This window comes from Oryctolagus cuniculus, chromosome 6 (genome assembly GCF_051225735.1).
Source record: "Oryctolagus cuniculus isolate XC-2025 breed Fujian yellow rabbit chromosome 6, ASM5122573v1, whole genome shotgun sequence".
In the NCBI taxonomy this organism is placed as follows: Eukaryota; Metazoa; Chordata; class Mammalia; order Lagomorpha; family Leporidae; genus Oryctolagus; species Oryctolagus cuniculus.
The window spans coordinates 101360594-101387315 of NC_142872.1; the positions used below are offsets into that span (position 1 = coordinate 101360594).

General features: G+C 38.2%; 1 pseudogene across 1 annotated transcript; it reads right to left on the reverse strand.

The window, feature by feature from the left end:
- Window positions 1–20399: 20399 nt before the first annotated feature.
- Window positions 20400–21478, reverse strand: LOC100344138 (SAGA-associated factor 29 pseudogene; annotated as a pseudogene). Its single transcript, XR_016236448.1, has one exon. The product of XR_016236448.1 is annotated as an SAGA-associated factor 29 pseudogene (transcript).
- Between the last annotated feature and the right edge of the window lie 5244 nt (window positions 21479–26722).

The following is a 26722-nucleotide window of genomic DNA, read 5'->3' on the forward strand; positions in this document are numbered from 1 at the left end:
AATTCATTACAAAGTTGAATAGAAGTGATGACATCAGATGGCTTTCCTTTGTTTCCTGTTCGGGTGAGAAGTATTTGATATATCATTATTAAAAGTGATGTTTGGTATAGATTTTGTGAATATCTTTTATCAGATTAAGGAAATTCACCTCTTTTCCCTGGTTTTGCTTTTTTTCTAGTCTTTATTTTTTCCACAGCAGAGTATTAAACGTTATCAAAGGCTTTTGTTGGATCTGTTTACATGAGAGTGCTGTTTTTCTTTCTTCTGTAAATATGATTAATTAGATTGCTTTCTGAATTGTTTTTGAAAGTTTATTTTTATTTTGAAAGAGTTAGAGAAAGAGAGGGTGAGACACAGAGAGAGATCTTCCATCTGCTGTTTCACTGTTTTGATGGCTTCAACGACCAAGTCTGGGCCAAGTGGAGCAGCTGGGACAGGATCTGGCGCCAATACGGGACACGGACATCACAAGCAGTGGCTTAACCCCTGCACTGCAGCACTGGCCCCTTTTCTGAATGTTAAACTTGCCTTATAAGCATAAAATAAACTCAGCTTGGTTTTGGCATATTATCTGCCTGGTTTGCTCACATGATATTCAGAAAATTTTAATTATGTTTCTGAAAAAAAAATTGCTTGCAACTTTGTTTTTTTTTATAATCTTCTTTTAAAACTTTAAAGTTTTGCTGACCTCAGAAGGTAAACTGGGAATTGTTGCTTCTTTTTCTGTTCTCTGAAAATATGTAGAACTCTTGTAGGTCTTCCTAAATGTCTGGAAGAATTAAACAGTGAAGCCATCAAAGCCTTGGTGTTTTTAATGTGAAGGTTTTTAATAACATATTCAATTGCTTTTTGGACATCTGGCTAATTTGAATTTCTATTTCTCTTTCTGCCATCATTGGTATATTTTATATTATTTTTCCCTCTGGGGAATGTTTTCCCATTTCATTTTAATTAAAGAAAAACTGACTTGGGCCATATTTCATTACACAAAACAAAAATTTTTAATTAATTTCATCAAATATTATGTAATATTGATAGTGTGTTTTAGCAATAGGTCAACCACTAAATGATACATTGATGAAACCTCTTCATTTTCCACTGTTCCACTGTGATATTCAATTAATTAAAATAGGAATATATTTTGATAAATATTATTGGTAATCCGTGTTTTTCCATATTTCAAAAGCATAAAAGCTATATAGTTTCCACAAAACTCAGCTTTTCATTTATGAGTAGATGTTCTTAAGAAGTTTTTCCCTCTTGCCCACTTCATTTCTGTTCTCTTGATCATATTTTTTAAGATTGAAATCTTTGCCACAGTGAAAGCCTTAACAACAGAAGTTGAATCATTTTAATTTATGACTTCATTGTTCATTGGTATTTCATCAAACACATTATACAATATTTATTTCCCTAGTAACTGTCTGAAATTTCATAGTTTTTGTGACATACACATACACCTTTTTCTCCAATATTTAGATAAGAAAAAGGTAAGGATTATAAATTTGACCTAGTTATTTCAAGAGAATGCAAATTTTATTCCCTCCAGAAATATCACCCCAGGTTGTAAAATTCCCAGCACTATTTACCATTCTCTCCTCAGAAATGGGTGCAGATTAGAGTAAACCAAAGGTAAACTCGTAGGGTTTCAGTAGTGATGGTGACATGAGGTGAGGAATAGCAAGGGCAACGTTCAGGATCTAGGTCAAGAATATTAGCGAGGGCCCCACCAATTCAAATTTAGGGTAACTTGTATGAAATCCAGAGGCAAGGGCTACACAGGCTGCCTTTATTAGGAGCTTGGTTTTACAAGCTCTGGTCAGGCTCCCATTCTTTGTGGGTAGCTAGGCAAGCCATCTCACCTATTTAACGTGGCCGGGTGGACCAAGGAAAGCAGTAACAACTGGGTGCTTTTCATGGCTAATCCTGGCCCTGACTCACTCCGTGACCTCTCTTGGTGTGTTCCCTCAGCTGGAAAGTGAAGATAATAATAATGACCTATTTAACAAGGGGTGTTGTGTGGGTTGACAGTTAATAACATGTTTCACAAGACAAGGCGGCATTGAGCTTGTAAATACTAATAGAAAGTCTCTCCACACTACAAAGTAAATTAGGGCTTCTCTTGAAGAAAACCCAATATGCTGTAACTTGGACACACAAAGCAGTTGAAATAAGGTGAGCTTTGACTTGACTGAAGAAACTTCACTTTCTAAAAGGATATTCCATATTCTTCCTTTAGATAGTTTATCCCTGTACATTAAAAAGCTTTTATAATTCATGCATGCCTATTCCATTACTTCAGTGTTTGGTATTTAGAACTCATTTTATACATTTGGTATGTTGTTTTGGCTCAAATTAAACTAAAAATAAATGTAAAGCAAATTGTCACCTGTATTTTATCATATAAGGCTCTGTAACTTGACTCATAAAAGCTGGTTTTTTCTTTCTTTTCTTTTTTTCCTTTGGTTGCCTTATCATGAGGGGTTCCTTTTCTACTTGGGGAAATTCTGTTAAATTTAACAAATTCGAGTTTATGCATAGTTTTTTAAGAACCTTTAGCATATCCCATTAGGTAACATATTTACAACAATCAGCACTGAGTGGCTGCTTGCCAGCAAAATCATATCTATTTACCGAATTAATGGCATTTGTCAATGCATTCCATTTCCTTTGTGTCTACTTGTTTTTCATAAACATGAGGACAAGTCATGTTTAATTACAAGGGATCCATGAGACACTTCATTAAAGAAAATAAAAAGATAGCGATTGATAATTGCTAGGCACCAAAATGTTGATATAGGAACCATAATTGATATAGCCAAGGCAAGTTCAATATCAAAGACAAAAAATGAATATTCTAGTAAAGGAATCAACAGGTAAAGCATGAACCCCAAGATTAGGAAGGATCATTAATATACTTTGAGAAGCATGGAAAGGAATGAGTTCAAATTTGGTGTCTGTAGTGAGCTGAAATTTTTCTCTGGTTATGACCTAAGTTCTTCTTACAATGAGATTAACAATACCTTTTTTGGGTAGGTTTATGTACACTTTAGTGGACTATGAGAAACATTATGAAATACACATATTATTTAATTTTACAAATAAAATAGCCTTAATGTCATCGACTTAGATTCCTTAAAATTTTTTTGAGTGATACCAAAAGTGTACATCATCTGTTTCTAGAGGATCAAAGTGAGATTCTGGGAGTTTGTTCAATTATTCATTTTTTCAAAATATGTTTATGAATTCTCATCCCTAGTTACACAGCTAGTTAAAATATAGCAAAGCAGTTTTGAAATTTCACTCAAGAGCTCCCACTGGCCATATTGCGTCTATTTTTCTGCCATTGACATTATTTTTTGTTGCTTCTTGGATCCTTTAGCTCTTTTTGTTCCTTCCTTCTTTGTACCATCTGATGATAAAAGGAAAAGAAATATGATTGCTTTATTTGAGGCAACAGAGTTAATTGCTTATTCTCTATTGCCAGATCATTAAAGTGTTCTACCTAAAATTAGCTATAAACTCCCTAAAAACAAAGTAAGTTAGATAGAACACAAAATTGGAAAATGTAGTCTTCTCTCACCATCCACAGTGATTATCCTCCACAAATGGAAAAGAATTTGGGGATCAGATGTTTGTAAAGATAGTCTACCACAACCGAAATAGGATTAATTTCTATTATGAAGTAATTATGCATTTCAACTAAAATTGTGCTACACTCTCAATAATGTACAATAGCGTAGGGATTTAGTTTTATTCACAATTGTCCTGCCTCCACTGTCTGAGTGTCCAATATTTTCGACATCATTTTCAAATGAGTCTGTATAGAAACAAGAAGATGAGGACTATTAACAGAGAATCACTACAGGTATTTCATCACTCTGATCCCTGAATTTGAGTGGTTGAAAGCTATATTCATCTTCAATTCAAAGTATAGCCCCCTGGGGCCGGCACCATGGTGCACTAGGTTAATCCTCTGCCTGCGCCCCTGCATCCCACACAAGCGCCAATTCCAGTCCCTCTTCCTGTCCAGCTCTCTGTTGTGGCCCGGGAGGGCAGTGGAGGATGGCCCAGGTGCTTGGGCCCCTGCACCTACATGGGAGACCAGGAGGAAGCACCTGGCTCTTGGCTTCGGATCCGCGCAGCACGCCAACTGTAGCGGCCATTTGGGGAGTGAGCCAAAGGAACGAAGACCTTTTTCTCTGTCTCTCTCTCTCACTGTCTATAAGTCTACCTGTCAAATAAATAAATAAATAAAATCTTAAAAAAAAGTATAGTCCTTTTAAAAAAAAAAAGAATTACTCAGCACAAGTTTGAGAAACTGGTCTAGGGTGAAAAAGGTATCACTGCTTTTATTACTAAATGATCTATGTAAAAATAATAAACGCATATTTTAGATAACATCATAAAGTTTTTGTTTGCATCAATTTGTTACACTTATAATTGTGTGACACAGCATCCGAGATGGTTTCAGTGACAAGATTAGAAGTGGGAAAATTTCATATTTTGTTATCTCTAACTGCTTGGGCAATTTTATGCTCTAGTTTGATGTTGGTATAACTAAAGTAGAATGGAATTGGGTAGCATGTAATCCAGCCTAATGTCATCTCATGAAGTTCGCCCCTGTCATAATGTCTTCCATGGTTACCAGCAATGTCATGTTGCAAACATAATCTCTTAATGTTTTAACTACATCTGTGAAACGCAGTTAACACCTCATTTATAGATTTTGTGTATTAATGAGATAATAACTATGCAGAACAAAGCACATTAATTGACATATAATATGCATCCAAAATACATTAACCCTTATTATTACTACTATTATATGCTTGCTCTTCCTATTATTAAAATTTTGTCTTCAATTAACTAAGGTGGCAGTGTTTTACTTTTTTAATAAGAAGTATTTGTTTATTTGAAAGAGTTACAGAGAGAGAGAGGGAGAGAGTGAGAGAATTTTTTGTCTGCTAGTTCACTCCCCAGATGTCTGCAAGGGCCAGAACTGGGCAAGGCTGAAGCCAGGAGCCAGGAGCTTCTTCCAGGCCTCCCACGTGGGTAGCAGCTGCCCAAGCACTTCTGCCATCTTCAACTGCTTTCCTTAGGTGCATTAATAGGGATCTGGATGGGTAGTGGAGTAGCTGAGACATGAACTGGTGCCCATAAGGGATGCTGGCATTGCAGGCAGCAGCTTTACCTGCTAGGCCACAGTGCTGGCCCCGATGGTGTTTCACTTTAGTAAGTTAAATTTTAAACTTTCAGAAAAATTGAGGGAAATACACTACAGATATAACAATTCATCTGATTAGAAATTATGATTAGAAATTATGACATCAGAAGAAATCTCAATTTATACTCTACCAGAAAATAAGATAAAATAGATGGTTATCACAGTTTCTGTTGTTTTGTATACCTTTTATGAGTGGGACATACCAGCTCCTTTTATTAGGTTTCTAAGGGACACGTGTCTGCAGTTCATGGGATTTGAGCACTAGATGGCACTCTTGTGTCCCTGATTAAAAGAAAACTATTACACAATTTTCCTTGTTTTCAAGCAAATTAGGGCAAATGTTCAACCTCTACTCATAGGGCTCTCATAGGTACGTCTGTCACACTCTAGTATTCTTTCTGTAATATTCCAACATAGTGGAATATCCAAGTCAAGGACTCAGGCATGGACTCTGTCTAGTGAAATTGACCAAACTTTTCATGCTGAAAAACAGCTGTAAGTCAGTTTTAATTTGATTGTACCTCTAAGTTTTTAGCTAATATACCTATCAGTAGATAGCTTCTTTCTGCAATTAAGGGTCAAGAAAGAGCTAGGTGTCTCGTGATTATTTTTCTGATAGCCTAGTACCTTAAGATTTCATATTATAAAACAAAGCACACACACAAAGGGAGAGAGAGACACACACACACACAGTGAAATGTGTACATTAAATAATAAAATACTACAATTATTACTATTTCTGAGCACCACACAAACTGTATATCTATTTCTCTATATGCATAAATACATGTACCCATCCATATATACATATGCACACACTCATTAAATTCACACAGTTACCTTATTTTACAGATGGAGAAGCAAACTCAGAGGTAAGAAATTTGTCCAGTATCATACCACTTGTAAGTAGCACAACACCCAGTCTGCACACAGAAGGTGTGACTGTAGAGCTGGGATGTGTATCACTTAACCGTCTTCAGTGGTGTTCATCTTGTGCTATGCTGAACATCATGGGACTATGTTTCTATTTAGTCATAGATATCTGTAATCAAAATAATAATTTTGGCATATACAGGGCTTATTTGGATACTGACATGGTTATACCCAATGTAAAGTGACATTTTTGAGAACTGGGGGTGATATTAAGGAATTATTATTTATTATGAAAGGTGTAGCTGACATTATGGTTGGGTTAAAATATATTAAGGCTAATTCTGAAGCATTTATAATAAAGGAAATTATGAGATACCTAGGACATGCAAAAAGGCTCTAAAAGTGGAATAGGGAGATAGATAAAATTAGCAGAATTATTAATTATTGTGGATGTTCTATAAAGATTATATGAGGATTAATTGTTATCTTTCAATTTTTGTGTATGTTGAAAAAGTTCTTAATGGAAATTTAAAATTCTTGTGAGCAAGACAAACTGTCTCAAGAAGTCACTGTTAAAAAATGGATGTGCCAATTTTGGTGTATTTATGGAATAAAGTTTTGCTTTTCAGGATGAACTCATCCCTTAGCAGCATTACGCTGGGTTTGTTAGTTTTAAATTTTATCTGAGGAATTAGAAAGAGGTAGATCATTCCAAAATAGTAACTTTTGATAAGAACAAGGGAGTGAAAAGGAGGAATTTGATCAGGAAATGCATAGAGAGAAGACATTTGGGTGTAACAGGAGGAGAGGCATTGTGAGAATTCAGGGCCAAATGGAGATAAAAAAGAATTGTGGAGAGTACAAAGTATAGCAATAAGTGTTTATTTAACCATACCATAATTGTGTTCATACTAAATGTCTGGTGATTTTGTATACAGTAAAAAAAAAAAAAAAAAAAAAAAAAAGACAAGAATTTCCTCAGCTATTGACTGTTAACCCAAATTTGGTATAAACAAAATGCCAAAGCATATTAAAGCTATGAATTTTCAGGCAGATAAGTTTAAATTATTATAGAAGCATTCAAAGGGAAAGAGAATGGGAGAAGAGTGAAATATCTATGGATAATACAGCTATCGGGGAAATAAGAAAATAATGAATCTTCATGTGCCATAATAAATCACATTTTTACTTTTTAGAAAATTGCTTTGACTAATCTGATGTTAAGAAAGTCACAAAATCTATTGGTTTAATTTATGCTCACCAATGTCTTGCACTGCTTTGGGTATATGGAAACTCTATAAATGTCTTAAGTGAGTAAGTGAATGAATGAACATATAGATTAGAATGTAAATGATAAATATACATATGTACCATTAGTACTAACTAGTCTTTCTAGAGACCAAAAGGAAGATTTGGATTTTGTGTTTAGGAAACTGTTACCAATTTTAAATGAATCATGGAAAAATGAGTTAGCTCATGGGATTTTGTTAAATAAGCCCCGAAAGGAAGTAGAAATTACTGCTTTCCTTGGATATGTGGTTCTCTTTCAGATAAATCCATTTTTCATATTCTCTTGAATATATTTGCAAGTTAGCTTGTAGAGATTGTCTTCTATTTCAGAAGAAAAACTTGCTTAGGCAAGAAATAAATTCAGATTACTTTTTTCTCATTTCAAGATTGCTTTTCCTGGAGTCCAAAGAGAACAAAATCAATTATTCCAGTCACAACGTCAAAGTGCCTTTGAGTCTTTAGAGACATTAAATATTAGTGTCTCTATTAATTGTTACATTTATTTTTCTGGTAAGAAGTGAGTTATAAAGGCATTTTTAAATTGCCCCATAATAAATGTACATATTATGGGGAACAATATATAAGTACAATATATAATCAAATTGGAGTTCTCAACATTTAAAAAACATTATTTATCTATTTTATTTGGAGGGCACTAAGAGACAATCAGAGCAAGCACCTATCCACTTATTCCCTCCCTAAATATCTGTAACAACCATGTCGAAGCCAAGATCCCAGAACTCCATGTAGGTCTCCTACGTAGGTTACAGGGATCCAACCACTTGAGCCACCAACCACTACTTCCCAAGGTATACACTAGCTGGAAGGTGGAATTGAGAGCTGAGCCAGAACTTGATGGAAGGCACTTTGGTAGGGCAAGCAGGCATCCCAATGCCGTCTTAAGTGCTAAGCCAAACACCCTCTCTCCACTAGTTACTAAAATGGCAGTACGAACTTGACAAATTAGTCATATTAAAAAATTTAGGATAAAATACAATTTTGATCATGTAAAAGCAGTCTTAGAGATTTTTGTGTGATATGTCTTATTTTTACATCATGAGTTTACTAATTGTTTTAAGAACTTGTTTTTTAGAATATGATAGAATAAAAGTACATTGAACTTGCTTACAAGTTACTTTCCTATTTCATAGAATGGATGCAGAAAAGCAGTGTGTTTTGTTTTACTTTCATATGCTGAGAATTGCAATGTTATATAATAAACCTAATTAAAGAATCAAAAGGAAAAAATGTGATCCCAAGATCTAGGAATTTATGGGAAACATTAGGAAATAAATTAACTATTCAAACTGATTATACTATAGAAAAATAATAGGATGAATTATTTTTCTTTAGATCTCAGTAAGATGTTTAGAATGTACAAAAAATCAAATTACTCAGCTCAGAATCCATGAAGTACTTGCAAAATATGGTTAAATGTTTAATTTAAAAGTAAACACATGGGTATTTAGAAATAATCACATTACTTTCAAAATAAAAGAAACAAAATATGAAAAGAAAGAAAACACAATGCTTTTGTTAGAAACCCATTCCCACTTTGGAGAAGCCACCAGCACCTCCTGTGCTCTCTGAATAGCAGTCTCATTGCTCAGTTTGCCCGAGAGAAAAGACAAACCAGGAAATCTCTGGTTCCCAGAAGACATTGTGAAGGATAAGCAAACTTTAATGAAAAGTATTGATACCTGGAAAAAGCATCAATACTTTTTAAAATTTATTTTATCTTCCTTCAGTTTAATAATGATTAAATATTATTCTTTTATTGTGCCTTTAAAAAACAGTTGTTTACTAAAAAACAATTATTTAAGGTAAACAAATTTCCTGTATTTCATATGTATATATATATATATATACACATATATATACATATTTAGGAACATAGAAATGATCCCCACCCTACCATTCCTCCCGCCCATGCTTCCACACTTCTTCCTCCCTCCCCTCTTATACCCTCTCTTAATTTTTATAATGATGTACTTGTACTTTCAGTTTACTTTATAATCATAAAATTAACTCTATGCTAAGTAAAGAGTTGAACAAATAGTAAGGAGAAAAAAGCACTGTTCTTAACAGTAGAGGGCTACAAACAATCATCGAATTTCAAAATGTGAATTTCACTCTATACATTAAACTTTTGTTTCCCTATTAGTTACCAAGGATCAGGAAAAACATGTATTTTGTCTTTTGGGCTCTGGCTTATTTCAGTAAGTAGAATGATTTCCAGTTGTATCCATTTTGTTGCAAAAAGACAAAATTTCATTCTTTTTTATGGCTCAGTAGTATTCCATACCATAATTTATATATATATATATATATGTGTGTGTGTGTGTGTGTGTGTGTATCACAATTTCTTTATCCAATCATCAGTTGATGTATATATGGGTTGATTCTTTATCTTAGCTATTGAGCTGCAATAAACGCAGGGGTACACAAAACTCTTTCATATGCTAATTTCATTTTGTTTGAGTAAATTCCCCGGAGTAGGATTCCTAGATCATATGGTATATTATCCAGTTTTCTGAAGGTTGGGCTTTAAGGTGCTATGCCACAGCACCAGCCCGAACAGAATTCAATCTCCGGGAAAATATAGGTAGACTTGACGTTCCTAAATTCAAAACCCATCAAAAACTACTTTATCTAAATCTCAGTTGCTACCAACTGCTTCTTAATCTACTACTAGTGCTTTCCCAGGACCATGGCAATCCTCCCTGCTAGGAGTCAAGCTTCCAGTGGAAATCACCGCCACATGTCCTCTGCATAGCATAGCAACACAAAAGACTCAAGACTTAAAGCACTGATTTCCTCTGCTTTAGTCATTAAAACATTCTAGCGATTGTTCAAGGAGTTGATATTACTGTAATTTCTTTTCAAGAGACAGGTCTCAGACCTTTAGTTCTTGGGGTGGGTGCTTGGCACACTGGTTAAGTTGCTTCTTGGGAAGTCTGCATACCATTTTGGACTACCAGGGTTTGAGTCCTAGCCCTTCCAATCCCAGCTCCCTTCTAATGTGCACCCTGGGAGGCAGCAGGTAATGCTTCAAATATTTCAGTCTCTGTCTCCCAAGTGGGAGACCCAGATGGAGTTCTAGACTCCCACTTTGGCCTGATCCACCAATGGCTTTTGCAGCTAGTTGGGAAGTGAACCAGAGGAAGGAAGGAAGGAAGATCTCTCTCCCTCTCTCTCTATGCATATATTATATATGTATATAATATATAGTATATATAGAGGTATAGATACAATTTGACATGAAGACCTTCATATTATATATAAAATATTATATATACATACATATCATATGCATATACTATATAGAGAGATCTGTTTTTATCTCGCTTCACTTTTTAATTAAAATAAAAATAAAATAAAAAATAAGTAAAAATCTTTAAAACATAACTTTTAAACAAAAAGAACTCTTCAGTTCTTATCTGTGGCTCAAGTTGAGAGAGAGGAGAATGGAAGACTTCTTTGCAAATATACAACACTTGCAATGAAACAATCCCAAAGCATTAAATGTTATTATGTAGATGAAACTTCTCTAAAACCCTTTTACTTTTATATAGGAATGCTTACAGTCATCAACTGTGTTATCTTTTTGTTTTGAAACTTCAGAAAAATTTAAACAGAAACTCTGGTAGTTTACTCTCATAGGCAATGCAAGTTACTGAAGGGAGGTTATAAAGACAGTCCATTTCAGACATCTGTGAAATTCTTTCTAATTAGGAAATGCACAGGGATGAAAACTAAGTAAGCTAATTTCATTCTGTTCTCTAATTACGATTTCCCCTGCATCATTTAAAAAACAGATCAGAAGAGAGTTATCTCACCTGTCTTGGAGAAAATGGCCAATATCCAAAGGCATTACTTAAAATATGAAATGTCATTATGAAATGTCATTATTTGAAAGCAGTTGACAGGTATTATGACCAACTTTGCAGACTATCTTAAATGTCAAAAAGTGCTCACAAGAGTCTTGTAAAAGTGAGAAAAATGGCAATGTTCAAATGTGAATAAAATATGAACCTGAAAATGAAAAATAAAATTAAGAAGTAGAATCTCAAAAAGCTCATGAAGTTATTGGTCTTATTTGCTTGCTTCCTTTAAATTTCTCCTTTAAAATATTTGTTTATTGGAAGGGTAGAGTGAGAGAGAGAGACAGAGAGAGAGACAGAGAGAGAGAGAGAGAGAGAGAGATCTTCCATCTGGTGGTTCAATCCCCAAAGGGCCACAATGGCTCAGGCTGGGCCAGTCTGAAGCCAGGATACTGAAACTCCATCCAGATCTCCCACATGAGCGGCAGGGGCCCAAGAACTCGAGCCAATTTCTGCTGCTTTCCCAGGCACATTAGCAGGGATTGGATTAGCACTGGATTGGAAGTGGAGCTCAGGAACTTGAACCAGCGCTCTGATGTGGTATGCCAGTGTTACAAACTATGGCTTAACCTGCTGTACCTCAACACTGGTCCCGTGCTTTCTTTAAATTTATACTTCATATTTTATGATACTTTTCATTTGACGTAGATGTTTTAGTAGATTTAGTATTGTATAGTAAAAGCAAAACTTGAATTGTCAAATTTTAACAAGATTCTCAATTCTACACATATCAGTTGTAATGAGGTAGAGTGAAGAAGACCCTCAAATTGTATCCATTGAAAGAGATTATCGTAGTGGCTGGCAATGTGGCAGTGGCAGGTTAAGCCATTAATTGTGACAATGGCATTGCTATCAGAGTGTCAATTCAAGTCTGGCTGCTCTGCTTCTGATCCAGCTGTGCGCTAATGATCCTGAACAGTCAGCAGAAGATGGCTCAAGTACTTTGGACCATGTCACCCATGTGGAAGACACAGATGAAATTTCAGGCTCTTGGCATTAGCCTGGTCCAGCTGTGACTGCTGTGGCCATTTGAGGAACGAACAAAAAGATGGAAGATTAATTTCTCTCTCCCCCGATATCTCTCTCTCTCTCCCTCTCCCTCTGCCTTTCTTTAAAAGAAAAAAAAAAAAAACTTTTTTTAAATTTATTTGACATATAGAGTTAGACAGTGAGGGAAAGAGAGAGAGAGAAAGGTCTTCCTTCCATTGGTTCACCCCCCAAACGGCCACTGCAGCCGGAGCTACACTGATCCGAAGCCAGAGCGGGTACTTCTTCCTGGTCTCCCACACGGGTGCAGGTGCCCAAGCACTTGGGCCATTCTCCACTGCCTTCCTGGGCCACAGCAGAGAGCTGGACTGGAAGAGGAGCAATGAGGACTAGAACCCAGCACCCATATGGGATGCTGGCGCTGCAGGTGGAGGATTAACCAAGCGAGCCAAGAGGCCAGCCCTTCTCTGCCTTTCAAATAAATAAATATTTTTAAAAAATATATTATGTTTATAAATGAGGAAAGAAACCAAACAACAATATCCAAGGACAAATATCACATGTAGTTAAGACACTAATCGGATACTCATATCACTTATTAGAGTACCTGGTTTGAGCTCCTGGATCTGCTTCTGCTTCCAACCTCCTGCTAAAGAGCATTCTGGGAGTAGCAGATGCTGGTTGAACGACTTGTGCCCCTGCTACCCATGTGAGAGACTTTGATGCAGTTCCTGGTTCCTGGCTTCATGCTGGCCCAGCCTCGACAGTTTGCATTCCCACCAACAGTGGGTTAGTGTCCCTTTTTCCCCACATCCTCGCCAGCATCTATTGTTGGTAGATTTCTGAATGTGAGCCATTCTAACCACGGTGAGGTGAAACCTCATTGTGGTTTTGATTTGCATTTCCCTGATGGCTAGTGACCTTGAACTTTTTTTCATGTGCCTGTTGGCCATTTGGATTTCCTCTTTTGTAAAATGTCTATTGAGGTCCTTGGCCCATCTCTTAAGTGGGTTGTTTGTTTTGATGTTGTGGAGTTTCTTGATTTCTTTGTAGATTCTAGTTATCAACCCTTTATCTGTTGCGTAGTTTGCAAATATTTTTTCCCATTCTGTTGGTTGCCTCTTCACTCTCCTGACTGTTTCTTTTGCAGTACAGAAACTTCTCAATTTGATGCAATCACAAATGTTAATTTTGACTTTGACTGCCTGCGCCTCCAGGGTCTTTTCTAAGAAGTCTTTGCCGGTACCTATATCTTGCAGGGTTTCTCCAATGCTCTCTAATAATTTGATGGTGTCAGGTCATAGATTTAAGTCTTTAATCCATGTTGAGTGGATTTTTCTATAAGGTGAAAGGTAGGGGTCTTGCTTCATGATTCTTCATGTGGAAATCCAATTTTCTCATCTGGGTCTTTCACATGGGTGCAGGAGCCCAAGTGCTTGGACCATCATCCACTGCTTTCCTAGGTGCCTCAGCAGGGAGCTGGATCAGAAATGGAGTAGCCAGGACTTGAACTGGCATCCATATGGGATGCAGGAGTAATAGGCAGTGGCTTAGCTCACTATGCCACAAAATCAGCCTCACCACTTACTCTTACATATGGAGCATTAAGATTATATTGTCTAAAAATGATGGGCCTTCTATCCTGAAGTTTCTCTTCTTATATTGTACTGTAATCTGAATGTGTCCCCCATAATGTACTTGATGGAACCATACTCTCCAATGTAACAATCTTGGAAGTGGTGTCTTTTGGAAAGCGTTTAGGTGTTCAATGGATAAATTGTACAAAGACATTGACAAAGAGAGTTTGACCCCTTGTGCCATTTTTACCTTCTGTCATGTGAGGGTACAATGCTCCTCTCTTCCTGAGAATGTGGTATTCAAAACGCTATCTTAGAAACAGAGAGCAGCTCTTACCAGACACTAAATTTGCTGGCACCTTGATCCCATTTTCCTAATTCTAGAACTCTTAAAAATAAGATTTTTTTCTTTATAAATTATCCGGTCCCAGGAATTTGTTTATAGCAGCACACAACAGAGTAAGACACATTGATAAACATCACACAAAATGTTTTAATATTTCATTAATCAGATTACTCAGAGGTTTTTTAAGATTTATTTTATTTATTTGAAAGGCAGAGTTAGAGAGAGAGAGAGAGAGGGAGAGAGAGAGAGAGCTTCCATCCTCTGGTTCATTTCCAAAAAGGCCACAGTGGCTGAGTATGAACCAGGCTGAAACCAGGAGCCAGAAGCCTCCTCCGGGTCTCTAGGTGGTGCAGGGCCTAAATAACTTGGGCCACTTTCCTCTTCCCTCCCATGCGCTCTAGCAGAAAGCCGAATCAGAAGTGGAGCAGCCAGGACTCAAATCAGAGTCCATTTAGGATGCTGGCATTGCAAGCAGTGTCTTTATCCAGTATGCTACAATGTTGGTCTTCATAGCAGTTTTTATATGTTAAATGTGTTGTACTCAAATATGCATAAATTGAGGAAAAATTTAAGTAAATATGGCATCAGAGCATGGTCACATTAAATGTTTTTGTCCTTGATCTATATATCATAGAGCTTTAAAATTTTTCAAGTTTTTGATGGTATGTAACAGCAGTTTGAATATAAAAAATACTATTGGATTCTCTTGGTTTAGTTTGCGTTTTTAAATTTAGTTTGGTGCATCTTTTCCTCAATTTGTATTTGAACTTTAAAATAACAGGATGCAATTGAATATTCAGAGCACATTATTGTCTGTGCCTCCTTAAAGAAGTTGGAATGTTCTTCCCCTTGAAATCTGACATGTCAATCACTCAACAGAATTTTTCTTCCTGTTCTTCTGTGCCAAAGTCCACTATTTCTAGCTTGTTTGGCTCTCTGTTAGCCCTCACACACTGAAATCCAACACTGAATAAACATCAATATTTATTTTATGAAGTCTCCTACTTTTCTATCAAGTGGATCATGCAGTGAAGAAGAGAAATCTCAACAACACAAATTGAGTATCAAAATCCCAAACCTGCATACGATGTGTTTTTCTAAATAGCACGCTTCAGTTAGCCTTGAAATCTGAAAGTTTCCAGGTTCAATATTTCTGAATCTCTTTGTCCACTCAAACATTCAAGAAGTGTTAGTTTATGACAGATCCATCAGTCACACATACCATGTGAGTTCTGAAAGGGCTGTACAAAAAAAGCATCAGGCTCAATTTTATCTCATTCAGCCCAAAGTTCATGTTGCTTTTGTTCTACAGCTGTCTGGAGAGTGTTTCCCACATAAAGCCAAAAAATGCAAACAAGTGCACGTTAATGGGCTTCAGTAGTTGTTCTGAGGTTAGTTTCCCTGACTTCATCACTTCTAAAAGGTACACATTGAAACACCATGACATTGAGTGAATGGTTTGCCCAGTTTTGGTTAAAAAGAGATGGTTTACTTTAGGCAAATGGGCCCCAGGTATATTATGGTTAGAAGAATGTCAAGTACTTTAATTAACACTTTGACTTTCCAAAGTGTGCATGTGTGTTTGTGTTGAATTTGTCTTTATTTTTCCCAGGGTAAAGGCAACTGTTCATTTGCCATTGACTGAAGTCATATTTGTTTAAGATACTTACATACAATCCTCAGGTAAATTGTTACTTTAACTTATCTTAAGTAGCTTATAAATTTTTGTGAAGATAATGAGGATCTTGAGTGTAGGTATTAAGGAGTATGTATCCCTAAATGGAAGTAATGGAGCTGAGCTTGTTCTCACCAGCTGGTTAGATAACATAGAGTTTAAAGATATATCAGCTGCTATTTATTTAATTTTTAAAGTACATCAACATAAAAAACATTTTTCCTATAATGTTTTAATTTTATTATTCTTTATTCCCCAGAAAACCTTTCTACTTACATTTTATTTCCTTTTTATACATATTTAAGAAACAAAAATTATAGTTGCATTTAAATTTGAAAAAAAAAATAATTCTACTTGTTTGAGACACAGAGAGAGGGAGAAAGTAACAGAGAGAGAGAGAGAGAGATCACTGTCATCTGGGGATCCACTTCCCAAATGCCCACACCAGCTCAGGTTGGGCCAGACCAAAGGCAGGAGCCAAGAACTTAATCACCATCTCTTATAAAGCTGACAGCAACCCACCTACTTGAGCCATCACCTGCTATCTCACAATGCGTGTCTGAACAGCAAACTAGAACAGAAAGTGGAGCCAGAACTCGAACCCAAACATTTCCATATGGATGCAAGCATTCAAATAAGCATCAAATATTATGTTTATATTTTAGTGGGATAGGCAATATACTTAAAGTTACAAGATTCTCTCTCTCACTCTGTTGACCATCTCTCTCACCCAGGAGTGGAGGAACCTTGACTATTAATCACAATTTTTCTGCAAATGTGTTTGCTTGGCCTTAAGGAATCCACATACCAGGTGACCATCATCACAGTACCTTTAGTCTAATTCTCCCTCTAACTGAACTGTCACCACACGTGAAAATTCAACTCATCTTCCGGCCGGTGGTGTGCCGGAACCTACGTTCCAGGACCTACGTTTCCTTGGACTGTTTCTTTAACTCTGAGCCAAACAGATCTCTGTTCTTCCCAAATTGATAAAATTACAGCACATTAATTTTAGAAGTATCTTAGGAACTAACAGAGGCCAGCTTCCAATAAGAACAGTCATCCGTCCAACCATGTCCACCACAGATAAGCAGACATGAAATTTCAGTAAACCGGAAGACACCCTTCTATTTCTCTGGAAAGCTCAACTTGCAGGAACTTCACCTTTACATTGACCAAATTCCAAAGGAGAATTGTAACAAAAGTCAAATGGAAACATGTGCATATTCAGGCCAGATGTATTTTTCTTTGCATTAACAAAACCACTTTACTCTCCCCAGAAAAGTCTACCTCTAGACTGCAAATACATCCCCACACTGAGAGTGCAGAATATATTTAGCTAGTAACCAACTAGAATCTATACACCGTAAGAAGACATTTCCTCTCTTTCAGAATGGAACAAATAGGGTAGCTGGATTCCTCCAAACGCACACACACACACACACACACAAAACCTTGAACTTTCTTCCCTGCTTTGACTTTACATAGCTGGGAGGATGTGGGAATTAACTTATCCACTCTGCTATTGTAAAAGACCCATTTAAAAAAACTTTCAGGAGAAAGAAAAGAGATGAAAAATAAATAATGATTGCTGACTTCCCCAATGATGAAGAATGTCTCCAATGTCTTTTATTAGATAATCTGTCGCTCCCCCTCTTCATGGAGGAACGACACTAAACCCTGCCTAGGCTTCATATCTGAGTCACGGCACCATTATGTCGCTCCCCCTCTTCACAGAGGAACGACACAGGACCCTGCGCTGTTCTTTCGTCTGCTCGGCCCTTCCCGGGTTTGCTGCTGGTTCTTCCCGGGTTGGCTACCGTCCCTTCCACTTCCATGGAAGGGCGGTTCCCCCTGCCACTTTCCCCACTTCCGCGGGGGAGTGGCACACCACCGGCTGGCTCTCTCGGGGGCTGCTCAGGTGTTCCTTCAGATAGATGTTCCCGGTGCATGCTGTCTCTCTCCTCCTTTATAGTCCTCTTCCACCAATCCCAACTCTGCTACCCACACGCCGAGTACGCTGCTCTCCTCCAATCAGGAGCAGCTCCTGCTGTTTATTGGTTGAACTGGAGGCAGCTGTGTAGAAGCTGTTTCCTCCTCTCCCAGCGCCATATTGTGGGAAAGCAGATGCATAGAATAAGTCTTAATTCCAGTAACTTAGTCTAGTCTGAGTTGCTCCCAGTTGCTCCCCACAATAATCAATCCCACCAAAGCAGCTGATGTCTTATTCTTAGAATCCAACAGGAATTCTGGTAAATTCAAATTGCTACCTAGTCTCATCCTCCTGGTACTTGATCAAACAGATAGAAACGAGCAGTGGGATAAAACATAAAGTTTTTTACTTGGATAGATAGAAACGAAACTCATGGAAATACTGATATATTTCTAATACTATATAAATGAAACTGTCTCTCTCCCTGTCTCTCTCTCTCTCTCTATAGACACGTGCATATATGTTTGTAAATATATGTATATTTGTAAGTGTACAAATACTCCTTCAAATAGGAGCCATTTTGAAAATTCTCCCAAATGCTCCATTTAGGGAGTGAAACTGTAGATGGAAGATTTCTCTCTCTCTGTCTCTCCCTCACTGTCTCTGTAACTCTTTTATATAAATAAAATAACTCTTAAAAAAAGATGAAAACTCACTTGAAATCATCTAGAAATATAAAATATGTCTCTATTCACAATAGCCAAGATATCCAATTAATCTAGGTGTTCATAAACATATAATTGCATAAAGAAAATGTGAAATATATATGCAATGTAATATTATTTGACTACCAAAACAGAATGTAATTCTATTATTTGAAGCAGCATGGATGAAACTGGAGGTCATTACACAAAGTGAAATGTTACAACCATAAAATGACAGATACGGCCGGTGCCGCAGCTCACTAGGCTAATCCTCTGCCTTGCGGTGCCGGCACACCGGGTTCTAGTCCCGGTTGGGGTGCCGGATTCTGTCCCGGTTGCCCCTCTTCTAGGCCAGCTCTCTGCTATGGCCCAGGAGTGCAGTGGAGGATGGCCCACGTGCTTGGGCCCTGCACCCCATGGGAGACCAGGAGAAGCACCTGGCTCCTGCCATTGGATCAGCGTGGTGCGCCGGCCGCAGCATGCCAGCCGTGGCGGCCATTGTAGGGTGAACCAACGGCAAAAAGGAAGACCTGTCTCTCTGTCTCTCTCTCTCACTGTCCACTCTGCCTGTCAAAAAAAAAATGACAATTACCACATGTTCTCACTTATACTCATGAATGGAAGCTAAAAAGTTGATCTCATAGAAGAGAATGGAGTATAGCTTACTGCCACCTGAGGAGGGAGTTGAGGAGGAACCTTTGGAGGGAAGACGTTTAAGAAGTATGGGATTACAGTTGGGTAGGAGGAATAGGATTAGCATTCTATAGCACAGTAAGATAACCATAGCTGACAATAATTATGTATTTCAAAATAGCTAACAGGAGTATGTGGAATGCTCCCAGCATGAAGAATTAATACGTTTTTGAGGTTATGGATATTCCAATTACCCTGATCAGTACACATTGCATATATATGATACTGTAGCCCATAAATACATCTATTGTTCCCCACAAATATGTGCAATTATTATGTGTCAACTAAAATTTAAAAGGCACATGCCTTTCAGTTCAGTATTTGTGTTTTTTAGAAAAATTCTGACATCTTCCCAAAAATATACATACAAAAGTTTACTGCAATATGATTGTTAAAAGAGTGCAAGTAGATATAAAATAAGTTATAATGGGCTATAAAATAGCAGTTAAAAATGATGAAATCAAGTTAATATATCAAAAATAAGTCTCAAAATGACAAAAAGCATGATGTCAAATGACAAAACCTAGAATGTATTTAGGTATTTTAGAACAAAACATAAAAACCACATACCCTTCAGGAAAACATGCACATGTATATGCAAGTAAGTATAAAAATTCATGATAATGTTTGTCTCAAGGGAAGAGAAAGAGACTAGTTAAGGGAGGAACGCGTTAGCCGTCACAAAACACACCAAACACCGGAGTAAGAGAAAGGGTTTATCGGGGAAAACCCAGCAGACTGGAGGGAAGGGGCAAGAAGGAAAAGGAGAGTAAGAGAGAAAGAAGAGACAGGAGCAGAGGAGGCTAGAGAGAGAGAAGAGAGACGAGGGAAGAGAAGAGCGAGCAAGAGAGAGCAGGAGAGAAGAATCAAGAGAGAGCCACGTGTTCAGGAACAGGCCCTTTTAAAACTTTGCCGGAGGTCGGGCAGGGAAGCAGGAGCAGCGGAGCAGCAAATCCCATAAGGATGGGGGTGGAGCTTGACAACAGCGGTTGGACCATGTGGCCACCTGGCTTCCAGCAATGGCAGCGCGAATAGAGCCTAGGATGTAAATCAGGGTGTAGATCGCACCATAGATAAAACTGCGCCAGTTTCCTAACAGAGGGACTTCAGATTTATCTCTGTTATATGTTGCTGATTGTATAAAAGCAGATAAAACAAGTATATCCAAATTGTCATCATTTTTAATTCTGGTTGGTGATCATGATTTTTTTTTTTTTTTTTTTTTTTTTTTTTTTTTTGCGCGCTGAGGGGATTTATTTGGTCACAGAAAATCCTTGGCTGCCTTCCCCAGGGAGGCTGGCCGCGCAGGGCGGGTCTGCCGCCGTGTCACTTTTTCTTGGGCTCCTTACAGGCCACCACGTACCTCTGGGCCACGTTGAGGGGCGGGGAGTAGCCGTCCGCATATGAGGTGTCTTCAAACAGGACTGAGTAGTCGTCCTGCGGCCGTTGTGGGGGCGAGTGGATCAGGGCACGGTAGAAGCAGGTGGTCTGGGGATACAGGGCCAGCACGAGCTGCTCCTTCTGGAACAAGGCCTCGGGGTCCGTCTCGGGGTTGGCCTTCCACTGTGGCAGTGGGATGATTCTCCGCCAGCTCAGGGTGTGCCTCTCCTTGCCTTCTTCATCACTGTCATCCACCTCGTACTTGTTGGTGGCGTGGCTGTAACTGACCACCTCGGCCAGGATCCACTGCTCGTCCCCGTCCACGGCTTTGACCCGGGCAGCTACCTTGTCTCCAGGCTTGGCCACATAGTCCCCGGAGGCTGGAATGGCCCCACAGAGGGGCGGGGGCTTGTCACCAGGCTTCCCGATCCACAGCGGCAGGGTCATGGCCGACTGCTGCAGCAGGGTCATCAGCACGCCCCTGCGCATGGTCTTCCGAGGCGGCTCCGAGTCATTGTAGAGGCCCGCGATCTTGGCCGAAATCCGCCTCTCTTCCAGCAGAGACTTGATCTCAGCGATCTGATCCAGGGCTTTCTGGAGGATGTTGCACTCGGCCTCCGCGTCGGCCTTGGCGGTCGTGTAGAGGCCCCGCAGCTTGGTCCGGTTGGTGGGTGAATGTTTATACATTACATTGTTCTTTCCATATTTCCTCATTTCAAAATTTTCCCACAAGGAAATCTCCATGAACTTAATGAAATGTAAAGTATAGAAAATCTTTCCTTTCGTTGGATTATTCGTTGTATTTAATTTCAGTAGCCTTTCTGTAGCAAAGAGCAGTATTTGTTTTTCTGGTCTGTATGTGTTTAGGATCAAGCCAAGTTTACTCAAGACTTCCAGATCTGAATGCATCTCTCAGGGCACCGTATGTAGTGATGCAGCCAGATACAGATGCCAGGATTGTCTGAAAATTGGGCAACAGTACGATAATATAAGCCCCGTCTTTCTACCATGATGCTATCAATGTTTGTGATGGCCCAAACATTCTATGCTGAAACCTAATCCCGGTGCGATACTATCAGGAAATGGTGATTTGGGGAGGTGCTTAGCTCCTGAGGGTGGGTACTTCTGAATGGGCTTACATAAGAGACCCTGCAGAGACACCTGGCTGCTTCTACCAGCCAGGAGGCAGAGAGAAGGCCCTGACTATGAAACAGAAAGAAGATCATTGCCGGGCTAGAAATGTGCCAGCGCCTTGATCATAACTCCAAACCAGGAGAGGGAAATTGCCAAGCTACTCAGTTGGCGGTATTTTGTTAACAGCAGCCTGAACAGAGACAACTATGCCGCGTCTAGAACCCAGCTATTACTTTAAGACAAAAACAGCAACAAAGGGACTTGCCATTTTCCAGAAATCAACAAAAAGAGGCTATGGCTACTTTGACATTTCTATGATATTCGAAACTTTTTATCTTTGAGTTGTGATTTCTGACATTTTCCTCCAGATTTTGACTCGAAATTGGTTGAACTTGAGCACGGGGGAGCGTTTCCCCTCCATGCTCTCCAGGTCACATAGTGAGCACAATAGTGCCTCTCATCCTCAGGTGGGACCTGCTGCCCCAGCGCACTTTCCTTGTGGAATTGCTCACGTGCCATGTGGGCTCTTGTTTAGGGCATCATTTCCGGTGGCTGCTTCCGCCAGGGCAGATAAAAGGGCTAGATTCTTCTGTAGAGGGGGTGCAAGTACTTTTCTGAAGCTCGACCAGTAAGACGTATTTGCCCAAGAGTTCGAATACTGAACATGCAGATACAAAATCATCACCGAGTATTGTGTGGGGCCAGGTAAGTTTTGGCAGCAGCTGGGGTATCCAGAAAGCCCATAGCTGTGGCACATTGGCTACATAACACTTCTAACAGCCTTGAAGCCTGTCCTTTCTGTTTATGATCCAAGTTTTTCAGCTTCAATTCTGTGAACTAGCTGAATAAGCCTGCTGAAATTACTGAGTCTCTCTCTGCTGCTTGTAACCAAAAGATCACATCTACACATTCAAGATCAATGAATCCACCCCCCTACAAAAGCCAAAAATAAAGGCATATCTATGCATATTTTCAGTCAAAAATGGAAAGAAAAGTAAAATTTAGACTTTGAAATAGATTCTAAGGCGCATTTTGAATCTAGTTTAAAAATAGTATTATACTGTGTCAAAGGTGTTCTTTATTCAATGTGCAAAAATGAGTTTACTTACTTCTGAGAATGCAACTACAACGTTAAAACATTCCCATTTCTGTGCTCAACAGTCTTCACTTCTCCTTGCTACATCCATGATGTGGGAGAGATACAAGGAGAAAAGCACTGGGCCAGTCTGTGTTACTGTGATGTCATTGCTCAAGTAGGAAGTCCACTAAACCAAAGTAGTTACACTGTCTGATAAAATGAAAAATAAGGGACCAGTATTTGGTGCACTGGTTAACATGCAGATTGGGATATCCACATATTCTATGAAAGTGTCTGGGATTTGGGACCAGCTCCATTGCCAATTCCGGCTTCCTGCTAATGTGCACCCTGAGTGGCAGCAGGGAATGTCCCTAGCACTTGGATCCCTACCACCCACGTGGGAGACTATCATGGAGTTCTGGGCTCCTGGCTTTGGCCTACCCCAGTCCTAGCTGGTGCAGGCATTTGAGGAATGAACCAGGAAATGGAAGATCTCTGTTTGTCTGTCTTTATCACCCTGTCTTTCAAACAAGATAAATAAATAAGTACTTATTTTTTATAAGAAGAAAATTAAGGAGCTGGCACTGCAGCATAGTAGGTAAAGCCACCACCTGTGGCGCCAACATCATATATGGGCACTGGGAAAGCAGTGGAAGATGGCCCAAGTCCTTGGGCTCCTGCACCCACCTGGAAGACCTGAAAGAAGCTCCAGGCTTCTGGCTTTAGAATGGCCCAGCTCCAGTGGTTTTGCCCATTTGGGGAGTGAACCAGTAGTTGGAAGACCTTTCTCTCTCTCTGCCTCTGTCTTTGCCTCTCTGTAATTCTGCCTTTCAAATAAATAAAAAAAATCTTTAAAAAAAAGAAAAAGAAAATTAAGTTCATAGCAGTTTATTTTATATTTTATAAAGAAGTAAAAGAGAAGAGTTTGTAGAGTTTTCACATAAAGAAATGATAAATTAAGAAGGACATAGTAATTACTCTGATTTGTTTTATACATATTGTATACATTTATCAAATAATTATGCTGTGTCCTTTAAATATGAAACTATTGTATGCCAAACAAAAAATTAATTTTCAAAACAAGAAAATCAGAAAAACTCAAATTAGTTTCTCAACATCATAGGAATTAATAATTCTTAACAACTAAAAATACAGTTTTTACAAGAAGTAAATATATTCTTGTCTCACAGTTACACCTAACCAGTTTTTCAGTCTTAATATCACTGGGACTGAAATATCTGACTTCAGAGAAAGTAAAAACCTTAGAGGGGGCTGTTAATCCAATTGTAATGGTGTTCCAAGTTATTATGGACTGAACTGTGTTTCCAGCTGTATTTTCAGACAGGGCCTTTAAAGAGGTGGATCAGTTAAAATAAGATCTCTAGGGTAGGCCTAAAGATGTCCTAGCTGATGTTTCTATAAGAAAAGGAAATCTGGACACACAAATACAGCAGGGATGCTTGTCTATAGAAGGAAGGCCCTGTTGCGATACAGGAGCAAGGCACTCATATGTAAACCAAGGAGCAACCAAAGAGCAAACTTCTGAGAAAAAAAAAGACACAAACAACCATAATGACACCTTAATCTAGAATCTATCCTCTAGAACCATGAGATAATAAATTTCTGTTTTTTCAAGAAATGTAGACTGTAGTGTTAACAATAATACTGTCCAGGTAGCAAATGTACCAGTATAACAGGTTTTTTGATGACTAATAAACAAAATCTTGAATCAAGTGGATTCAAATTACCCTTTGTATCTGGTGGTGTAGAATAAAAAGCCCAAACTGACAAGCATATGAAGAAAGCAGTTAAACATGATGCAGTAAGATAAAATAAAATGCCAGACTTTGGTTTTCTTGCATTTGTATTCATGTATGAGTATCATAATTTTTCCTACCTTTTTTCATTCTTGGATATATCAGTATATGCTGGCCAGTTCTACTTCTTAAAAGAAGATAGGCTTCTATATACAGAATTAAACCACTTTTATAGTGTTTGCTTTTTTGATATTATAATACTCTTCATCTTGTGATATGATTTTCATTATAAATAGCAGACTTGTTCTTTCATTGATATAAACTTCTTTTGTTTACAAAAATAACAAGTTTATAACCCTTTGTCAGGATTGGAGAAAGAAACTTAGCTATTTGAGAAATAAGAACTTAATTACTATAGAAGCCAACTGTACAAAAATCAACTAACTATAAAAGTGAATTCATTTGGAAGATAGTGAGGAAAAACATAGGTGCCTATTCCTTGCCCATTTGTCAGGGACAAAAACAAGAAAAAAAAAAATATTGGCAGTGAAATGGTTGTCAGTTTTTAGGAAGAATTAAATGGTCTAAGGTAGAATTTATCAAAACATTTTAAATTCCTAGCCCATGAAATTTTTACTTTGACTTAGAATATTTTAATAACAAATTAAATTACAAGATGTGATCTATGATAAGTCCACTTATTTGCTCCCCTCTATACACTGATATTCAAATGTTAGACATTTCTTCCTTTCCTTGTATAAACATTAAGGAAATTAAAACATAAAAAAGCACCTTGAAAAATGCTAAGAAAAATCTTTACAAGAAGAATATTATTTAAAATAAAATTAACATTAACATGATTTTTTTAAATATTGGCAATATTAAGCAACAAAAAGCTGTATGTACAAGAGGATTGATGGGAGATATCATGGATTATGTGTAGATGAGGATAAAGGCTCTTTGAAAAAGGATATGAATAATCTGAATTGCATATGCAAAGAAATCCCTTTGAAGAATTTGAAGAAGGAAATGATGTAGTCAAAGCTGTGCCTGTGTGCTTTTTGGCTGCAGTATGTGGCAACGTCATTGAAAACCAAGCATGTGTGTGGGAAGGAGTGGGGTACAAATATGGAAGCTGGGGATGCCAGATGAAATCAATCAAGTGTACAAGATACCCCCGTAGAAATAGAGAAAAGGAAGTGATGAAAGAAGAAACACTGACAGAATTTTCTCACTCTAAATCCAAAAGAACACTAAGTGATTGATTCTAGGATGTGGAGTCTTTACAAAAAAATAACATAAAGATGAGAGAATAAAGAACTAAAAGGCAAAAAGATTTTTTAAAAAGCAATGCTTTATAACATAAAAAATTTGTTGTTTATACTACAGGAAATTTTTTTTTTTTTTTTCTGTCAGGCAGAGTGGACAGTGAGAGAGAGAGACAGAGAGAAAGGTCTTCCTTTGCCGTTGGTTCACCCTCCAATGGCCGCCGCGGTTGGCGCGCTGTGGCCGGCGCACCGCACTGATCCGATGGCAGGAGCCAGGAGCCAGGTGCTTTTCCTGGTCTCCCATGGGGTGCAGGGCCCAAGCACCTGGGCCATCCTCCACTGCACTCCCTGGCCACAGCAGAGAGCTGGCCTGGAAGAGGGGCAACCGGGACAGAATCCGGCGCCCCGACCGGGACTAGAACCCGGTGTGCCGGCGCCGCTAGGCGGAGGATTAGCCTAGTGAGCCGCGGCGCCGGCTACAGGAAATTTAAAAATATATTGTTTACTTCTCATTTCTCAATCCAAGATTATTAATTTTAGTATGTACACTTCTTGTTATGTACATATGTGTATGTGTGTATGCATATATACAGAAGGGTTCTTTAAAAAGAACAAAAGGAAAACTACAAGAATAGTATTTAGAATCCCTGGACAATTTTCACCTATTCAGGTTTCTAAACTGCTAATAACTTACTTATATCTGCTTTGTCATTTTCCTCATAGATAGACAATATTCCTCTGAACCGTTCAAAAGTAAATTACCAACATGATATTTCTTATCATAAATACTTTAATAATTAATTACCATGAACATAACCAAAAGGATGTGCAATTATCAAAAGAAAAACAATTTAATAATAATGCAAGATTTTATTGTGATTTCATCCCTATCTACTAGTTACCTTTGAACCAAAGG